This window comes from Microcaecilia unicolor, chromosome 1, assembly GCF_901765095.1.
Source record: "Microcaecilia unicolor chromosome 1, aMicUni1.1, whole genome shotgun sequence".
In the NCBI taxonomy this organism is placed as follows: domain Eukaryota; kingdom Metazoa; phylum Chordata; class Amphibia; order Gymnophiona; family Siphonopidae; genus Microcaecilia; species Microcaecilia unicolor.
Genome location: NC_044031.1, coordinates 225,334,365 through 225,343,178, shown reverse-complemented (window position 1 = coordinate 225,343,178; position 8,814 = coordinate 225,334,365). Strand labels below are relative to the sequence as shown.

General features: G+C 48.1%; 3 non-coding genes across 3 annotated transcripts; all 3 read left to right on the top strand.

Annotated features, from left to right (window-relative positions):
• The first annotated feature begins 4,986 nt into the window (after positions 1 to 4,986).
• Positions 4,987 to 5,060, top strand: TRNAT-AGU. The gene has a single exon. It is a non-coding gene; the product is annotated as a tRNA-Thr (tRNA).
• Positions 5,061 to 5,653: 593 nt separating this feature from the next.
• Positions 5,654 to 5,735, top strand: TRNAS-GCU. Its single transcript has one exon. It is a non-coding gene; the product is annotated as a tRNA-Ser (tRNA).
• A 2,658-nt stretch (positions 5,736 to 8,393) lies between these two features.
• TRNAS-GCU lies at positions 8,394 to 8,475 on the top strand. Its single transcript has one exon. It is a non-coding gene; the product is annotated as a tRNA-Ser (tRNA).
• The last annotated feature ends 339 nt before the right edge of the window (positions 8,476 to 8,814 follow it).

Below are 8,814 nucleotides of genomic sequence, written 5' to 3'. Positions count from 1 at the left end.
CGATAGTAATTTGCGAACCCCAGGAACCGTTGCAGTGCCTTCAATCCCAACGGTTGTGGCCACTCTCGAATCGCCCGGAGTTTGTCTGGCTCCATCTGTAGGCCCCCAGGTAGCAGAATGTGTCCTAAAAAGGGTAATGACCGCTGATGGAAGGCGCATTTACTGAGTTTAGCGAATAGACGAGCTTGTCTTAACCGGTGCAGCACAGCGCGGACGTGGCCCGTATGCTCCGCGGGGTCCTTAGAGTAAACCAGAATGTCATCCAGGTACACAATCACCGTGGAGTTCAACAAATCCTCTAGCACGTAGTTGATAAGACGTTGAAACACCGCAGGGGCATTACATAGGCCGAACGGCATCACCCGATATTCAAAATGTCCCTCGTGGGTGTTAAAAGCCATTTTCCATTCGTCCCCTGACCGGATTCGAACTAAGTTGTAGGCCCCCCGCAAATCCAACTTGGTGAACATCTGTGCTCCTTGCAGCCTGTCAAAGAGCTCGGGAATGAGCGGTAGAGGAAAGCGATCTTTCACTGTGATGGCATTTAGACCCCGATAGTCAATACAGGGCCTCAGGGACCCATCCTTCTTGGTAACAAAAAAGAATCCCGCCCCCGCTGGAGACGTAGAGGGCCGGATGAACCCTCTCCGCAGGTTCTCCCGGATGTATTCTTGCATTACCTTGGACTCTGCTCGGGACAGGGTGTACAGTCGGCCCCGAGGGGGCATGGTATCCCTCTTCAGATTAATGGCACAGTCAAAAGACCGATGAGGCGGTAGCACCTCCGCTTCCTTGGGATTAAACACATCTGCAAAGTCTCTATAATCCATAGGCAGAGAGCCCAGCTCTACCCGTCCCTCGCCGGGCAGCGTATTTAAGGCAGGGCAGCTGCCAGCCCGGCCCTTACAACAGTTCTCCTGACAGGAACTACCCCAAGCTTGAATCCTTCCCCCGGTCCAGTCGATAACAGGACTGTGGCACCGTAGCCACGGCAATCCCAGGACCACTGGGTGGATGGTCCGGGATAGCACTAGGAATTGGACCTCCTCCCGGTGATCCTCCCCCACCTGTAATCCCAACACGGGGGTGATCTCCGTGACCGGCTGGGGAAGTGTAGTTCCTTGGATGGAGGTTATTCGCAGCGCCGGCCTCCGCGGGAGCGTAGGCCAGCCCATCTGCTGCAGCAGTTCGAGTCCGATAAAATTGCCCCCGGACCCCGAGTCCACCAGGGCCCGGGTCTGGATCGTGGCCTCCTGCCACCGTAATATTACTTGCAGTGTTATCAAGGAGTCCGGTAGGGGAGCGGAGTGCCCCAAGAACCCTCCCCTCAGGGTGCCTTGGGGGAAGCATTTCCCGGCCGGACGGGACAAGTCCGGATGAAATGACCAGCCTCACCACAATAGAGGCACAGTCAGTTCGACAAGCGTTTCTGCCTGTCGGAGGGAGCCAGCCGTTGACGGCCCATCACCATCGGCTCTTCCCCGGGCTCCGTGGAGTCCCGGTTCCCCTGGCGAGGGGACGGCCCTTTGCCCATCCGGGACGTCCCCCGCGCCCACTTCTGCCGCTCCGCCCGGGCTCTGGCTCGCTCCTGGAACCGGGTGTCTACTCGTATACAGAGCGAGATGAGGGCATCCAACTGTCCTGGGACCTCCCGTCCAGCCAATTCATCCTTGATTCGTTCTTGTAAGCCTTCCATAAAGATGGCCATCAAGGACTCCGGATTCCAACGCAGCTCCGTGGCTAAGGTCCGAAACCGAATGGCATAATCGGCCACCGTTCCTTCTCCCTGATGAATCCGCAGCAGTTCCGACGCCACAGAGGAGGGTCTCCCAGGAAGGTCGAACACCATCCAGAACCGGCGCTGAAATTCACTGTAATCATCCAAGATGGGGTCCTGTTGTTCGTTTAGGGGGGCCACCCAGGCCTGGGCCTTCCCTTCGCAGAGGCCCATAATGTAGCCCACCTTACTTTGGTCCGAAGCAAATGCCTCCGGTTGCATCCGGAAGGCCAGGTTGCACTGGTTGAGGAACCCCCGACAACCTCCGGGGGTCCCATCATATCTTGCTGGTTCAGGGAACCGAGGTCCCATGCGGAACCCTCCCACACGGGGAGCTGCTGCGGCCCCCTGGACCGCAGCGGCCTGGTTCTGTACCTGAAGCGTGGAAAGTTGAGAGCATACGTTCTGGAGCGCCCCAGACAGGGCGTTAAGCTGCTCCTGCTGCTGCTGCTGGAGTACCTTGGCCAAGTCCCATAGATCAGGTTGCGTCGGCGAGCTCATGGCTTCCGTTTCCTGTCACGTCTCTATTGTTGTTCTGTTGGTGAGCCCTCAAGATCCCCGAGGCCCCACGAGGCCCCAGAGGACAGCCGAGCACCCCGAATCTTCACCCGCGGCGACCGCCGTTCACCGAGGGTTGAGCTCTCAGCTGCAGGTGGCCAGCAGGACTGCTGGAACCGCGGGGTGACGGCTGACCTGGCTGATAGTCAGCACGCAGTCTTTAAGGGAGGACTAGTCGAGGCGGCTAGAACTCCGAGAGGAGCTTCAGGCTCTGGAGGTGGCTAGCAAGATGGCTAGCTGAAGACACCATCTCTGAAGGAGGCTAGCAGGACGGCTAGCTGAAGAGGAACACTGTCTCTGGAGTTGGCTAGCAAGGACGGCTAGCGGAAAACACAGTCTCTGAAGGAGGCTAGCAGGACGGCTAGCTGAAGAGGAACACTGTCTCTGGAGTTGGCTAGCAAGGACGGCTAGCGGAAGCAGACACAGTCTCTGAAGGGGGCTAGCAGGACGGCTAGCTGAAGAGGAACACTGTCTCTGGAGTTGGCTAGCAAGGACGGCTAGCGGAAGCAGACACAGTCTCTGAAGGGGGCTAGCAGGACGGCTAGCTGAAGAGGAACACTGTCTCCGGAGTTGGCTAGCAAGGACGGCTAGCGGAAGCAGACACAGTCTCTGAAGGGGGCTAGCAGGACGGCTAGCTGAAGAGGAACACTGTCTCTGGAGTTGGCTAGCAAGGACGGCTAGCGGAAGCAGACACAGTCTCTGAAGGGGGCTAGCAGGACGGCTAGCTGAAGAGGAACACTGTCTCCGGAGTTGGCTAGCAAGGACGGCTAGCGGAAAACACAGTCTCTGAAGGGGCCTAGCAGACGGGAACCCCTGTGTCGGCTTCTGACGAACGAAACGGAAGCACTGGACCTCTTCCGTTTCGTGGTTTAAATCCCCCGCCCGTTCTTCCTCTGGTAATAGCTGGAGCCAATCCTCTTGTCCCAGGCAGGCAGAGGGGGCCCGGATTGGTCCCCCTGCCCGGCGGGCGGAGTCTCCCCGTTGATGCGCCAATCTGGCGCGAGTGGGCGGAGCTGCCTCGCTGGTCCTGCCCCAACGAGGAGGACGACAACGCCGGTGTGGGCCAGATGTGGAAGGTAGCCATAAGATCACTACTTTGACAGCATAAGCTTTTAAATGACTAGCTCACTTTGTTTTAGCTTGCTGCCACTGATGTTATTAGCCTTTACTGCCAATAAGATAGAGAATGCAGAAAAGCAAGCAAACAGAAAAATGATCAAAAGCCATGGGCGGATGCAAAAGAGATCCAACAGCAGTCCAGTACTTGAGCAGCTGCCTGCTTTCATCCAGGAAAGGAAGGATTCAAATCCCCCAGATGCACCTTGGGACTCTGGGCAAGTCACATAATGTCCTGCTTCTTCAGCTACAAAACGTAGATCTATGCTCTTTGAGACCAGGGGAAATACTTAGGGAGCATGAATGTAATTCACCTGGAACCAGACCTGCAGAAGGCATGAGCTAACTCAAAATAAATGTTAAGTACCCAAGAACATATAGAGAGATGCGATCTGAAGACATGAAGGGTGAGAGTACAGACATAAGGGGGAAAGGCTTTGAAAATGGGACTTTAGAAATGTACAACACAGGCAAAGGAAAATAAAGAGGCACCTTTTAAACAAATGATAGTAAACCTAGAATGAAAGGAATAACAAGGTGAAGCAGAAATGGATAAGGGAATAAATAGGTTCTGTAAGGCTTCCGCAGATGATGTCATCATTGTTGCAGTTGTCCGGCTCTGGAAGCTTCTGAGGAAGTGGTACCGACGTTTCAGCCATGGCGCTGTGGCTTTCTTCAGGGTATGCTGTGAGAGATCTGCTGTTGGTCTTTATATATAACGGGTTCCCAAACCTGATTAGCTGGCATTTGAGGTGGATAGTTTCTTCAAGAAGGAAGCAGAGTGAGGTAGGAAAGTCTGTTGGTCCTCAAATTTGAATTTTGGCGGGAAAGTCCTTTGGTCACAAACTTGAATTTCGGAAATAAATACCCAATCCTAGCGGAGATAATGAAAAACCGTTGAAAATGCTGCTTCAGAGCAATGACAATTAGCAAAATATGAAAGAAGGAAAACACAAGAAACACATTGGAGACTAATCGGGGGCAAAAAGAGCGCTAAAGAGACATCAAGACAAAAGATAGATGAGATATCAATGTTCCTCAAGAAGAGGAGAAAACAAACAGGCACTTTCTTACTGAATGTACTTCATCTGTGTTAATTACGACTTTGATCACATTAAAAGTGAATGGGTCGAGAAATGTGATATGTTACGGTTACGAGTACAATGGGGAGGATTCTTCTTTTTTATGCTCTAGCCAGCTACCTGATTTCATAGGTAGGAAGCAGGGATTCATCAGATTGTGCTGCAATACTACAAAGTGGAAATGAAAGATTCACAAAAGGAATATGATACCATTTGAAAAACCGTTCCACTGGACAGAGTTGGACGCCCTAATGGGATAACTCAAAAACATACTATGAAAAGGAAGCTTTGAATTACATGAATGAGCTACAAAGAGTCCAGTTTTGGGAGAGAAAAGGAAAGCGGTTCAACGAAATGGACAGGAAAGGTGCTCAATTTGTTCTGTCTCTTACCATTAGGGGGCATCAATAGCTCACTATAGGTTTGTAAAGTAATGGCTAAAAGCCTTTCCATGGCACCATGGCTTAGTTGGCTAAAGCACCTGTCTAGTAAACAGGAGATCCTGGGTTCAACTCCCAGTGGTGCCTCAGCTCCCACCTCACCAAAGCTCTCTCTTCACATTCCCTGTCAGTAATGGAGAGCTGTTGAGCCATCCATCTCCATAGAGAAGAGCTTTGAATTTGGAAATACTTATTTTAATTAAAACAATCAATCTCCAAGGAACGTTTTCTTTATAAAATACCCAAAGACCCCCACGTACGTACCTCTTTCCTTTCCATAGAATACATTACGGTCAACCCTTCGTTTCTTGAGTTTAAGTAAAAATCAGTCCGACAGGCGTGTCCTACGTAGGCCAGCCAAACAGAGGAAAAGGAGTAAGATATGACCACCATTGAAGGGACCTGAACTGAAGATATGGTTTATTTCCTAGTTGTAAGAGCAGAAACAATGCCGCAAGCAGAAGAAGGATAGCGCTGAAGAGAGTGCTGGGATAATTGCATCTTCTATACCATCCCATCTTAGAGGAGAATTTGGTGCAATTGTAGCAGCAAACCTGTTCCTTTTAAGTGAGTGATGCTCTTTGTTGATACAGTGGAGGGTTAAAAAATGTGAAGATAGTAAGAGCGTGAGGAAAGAAAAAGAAAGTTTGAAGGAAGACTTTTGGCCTTTATGCTGCCAGGACAAGGTGGCCGAGTGGTTAAGGCGATGGACTGCTAATCCATTGTGCTTTGCATGCATGGGTTCAAATCCCATCCTTGTCGGCAAGCATATGGTTTTTCCTAGGCCTTCTTTCCCCATCACCATCATCACCTCACTCTGCCCTTTCTACCTTGCCATGCTATGAACAAGACACGTCTGCTGTCAATCAGCAACTAGTAGAGATAGGATTCTGTGCATCAAATGCTTCTTTTGCAGCCTTATGCTTTATTGAAAAAGAATCTGTAAATCCTCAGTCATGAAGCTCTTATCTTTCTGCTTTGTACTATGAAACCTCCATTTTTCTCTTGCTCTTTAAGGGTAGACCTAAAGTCTGTGATCACATTTTCCGGGTGCAGCATTTAAATGGTTGATTTCATCAGTTAGTGCAATAAACAAAGAAATACATACATACATACGTACATATATACACATACATAAATAAATACCTAACTAAAAATCACAGACTAGTGTGGGCCAGATGTGGAAGGTAGCCATAAGATCACTACTTTGACAGCATAAGCTTTTAAATGACTAGCTCACTTTGTTTTAGCTTGCTGCCACTGATGTTATTAGCCTTTACTGCCAATAAGATAGAGAATGCAGAAAAGCAAGCAAACAGAAAAATGATCAAAAGCCATGGGCGGATGCAAAAGAGATCCAACAGCAGTCCAGTACTTGAGCAGCTGCCTGCTTTCATCCAGGAAAGGAAGGATTCAAATCCCCCAGATGCACCTTGGGACTCTGGGCAAGTCACATAATGTCCTGCTTCTTCAGCTACAAAACGTAGATCTATGCTCTTTGAGACCAGGGGAAATACTTAGGGAGCATGAATGTAATTCACCTGGAACCAGACCTGCAGAAGGCATGAGCTAACTCAAAATAAATGTTAAGTACCCAAGAACATATAGAGAGATGCGATCTGAAGACATGAAGGATGAGAGTACAGATATAAGGGGGAAAGGCTTTGAAAATGGGACTTTAGAAATGTACAACACAGGCAAAGGAAAATAAAGAGGCACCTTTTAAACAAATGATAGTAAACCTAGAATGAAAGGAATAACAAGGTGAAGCAGAAATGGATAAGGGAATAAATAGGTTCTGTAAGGCTTCCGCAGATGATGTCATCATTGTTGCAGTTGTCCGGCTCTGGAAGCTTCTGAGGAAGTGGTACCGACGTTTCAGCCATGGCGCTGTGGCTTTCTTCAGGGTATGCTGTGAGAGATCTGCTGTTGGTCTTTATATATAACGGGTTCCCAAACCTGATTAGCTGGCATTTGAGGTGGATAGTTTCTTCAAGAAGGAAGCAGAGTGAGGTAGGAAAGTCTGTTGGTCCTCAAATTTGAATTTTGGCGGGAAAGTCCTTTGGTCACAAACTCGAATTTCGGAAATAAATACCCAATCCTAGCGGAGATAATGAAAAACCGTTGAAAATGCTGCTTCAGAGCAATGACAATTAGCAAAATATGAAAGAAGGAAAACACAAGAAACACATTGGAGACTAATCGGGGGCAAAAAGAGCGCTAAAGAGACATCAAGACAAAAGATAGATGAGATATCAATGTTCCTCAAGAAGAGGAGAAAACAAACAGGCACTTTCTTACTGAATGTACTTCATCTGTGTTAATTACGACTTTGATCACATTAAAAGTGAATGGGTCGAGAAATGTGATATGTTACGGTTACGAGTACAATGGGGAGGATTCTTCTTTTTTATGCTCTAGCCAGCTACCTGATTTCAAAGGTAGGAAGCAGGGATTCATCAGATTGTGCTGCAATACTACAAAGTGGAAATGAAAGATTCACAAAAGGAATATGATACCATTCGAAAAACCGTTCCACTGGACAGAGTTGGACGCCCTAATGGGATAATTCAAAAACATACTATGAAAAGGAAGCTTTGAATTACATGAATGAGCTACAAAGAGTCCAGTTTTGGGAGAGAAAAGGAAAGCGGTTCAACGAAATGGACAGGAAAGGTGCTCAATTTGTTCTGTCTCTTACCATTAGGGGGCATCAATAGCTCACTGTAGGTTTGTAAGGTAATGGCTAAAAGCCTTTCCATGGCTTAGTTGGCTAAAGCACCTGTCTAGTAAACAGGAGATCCTGGGTTCAACTCCCAGTGGTTCCTCAGCTCCCACCTCACCAAAGCTCTCTCTTCACATTCCCTGTCAGTAATGGAGAGCTGTTGAGCCATCCATCTCCATAGAGAAGAGCTTTGAATTTGGAAATACTTATTTTAATTAAAACAATCAATCTCCAAGGAACGTTTTCTTTATAAAATACCCAAAGACCCCCACGTACGTACCTCTTTCCTTTCCATAGAATACATTACGGTCAACCCTTCGTTTCTTGAGTTTAAGTAACATCAGTCCGACAGGCGTGTCCTACGTAGGCCAGCCAAACAGAGGAAAAGGAGTAAGATATGACCACCATTGAAGGGACCTGAACTGAAGATATGGTTTATTTCCTAGTTGTAAGAGCAGAAACAATGCCGCAAGCAGAAGAAGGATAGCGCTGAAGAGAGTGCTGGGATAATTGCATCTTCTATACCATCCCATCTTAGAGGAGAATTTGGTGCAATTGTAGCAGCAAACCTGTTCCTTTTAAGTGAGTGATGCTCTTTGTTGATACAGTGGAGGGTTAAAAAATGTGAAGATAGTAAGAGCGTGAGGAAAGGAAAAGAAAGTTTGAAGGAAGACTTTTGGCCTTTATGCTGCCAGGACAAGGTGGCCGAGTGGTTAAGGCGATGGACTGCTAATCCATTGTGCTTTGCATGCATGGGTTCAAATCCCATCCTTGTCGGCAAGCATATGGTTTTTCCTAGGCCTTCTTTCCCCATCACCATCATCACCTCACTCTGCCCTTTCTACCTTGCCATGCTATGAACAAGACACAGCTGCTGTCTGTCTGCTGTCAATCAGCAACTAGTAGAGATAGGATTCTGTGCATCAAATGCTTCTTTTGCAGCCTTATGCTTTATTGAAAAAGAATCTGTAAATCCTCAATCATGAAGCTCTTATCTTTCTGCTTTGTACTATGAAACCTCCATTTTTCTCTTGCTCTTTAAGGGTAGACCTAAAGTCTGTGATCACATTTTCCGGGTGCAGCATTTAAATGGTTGATTTCATCAGTTAGTGCAAT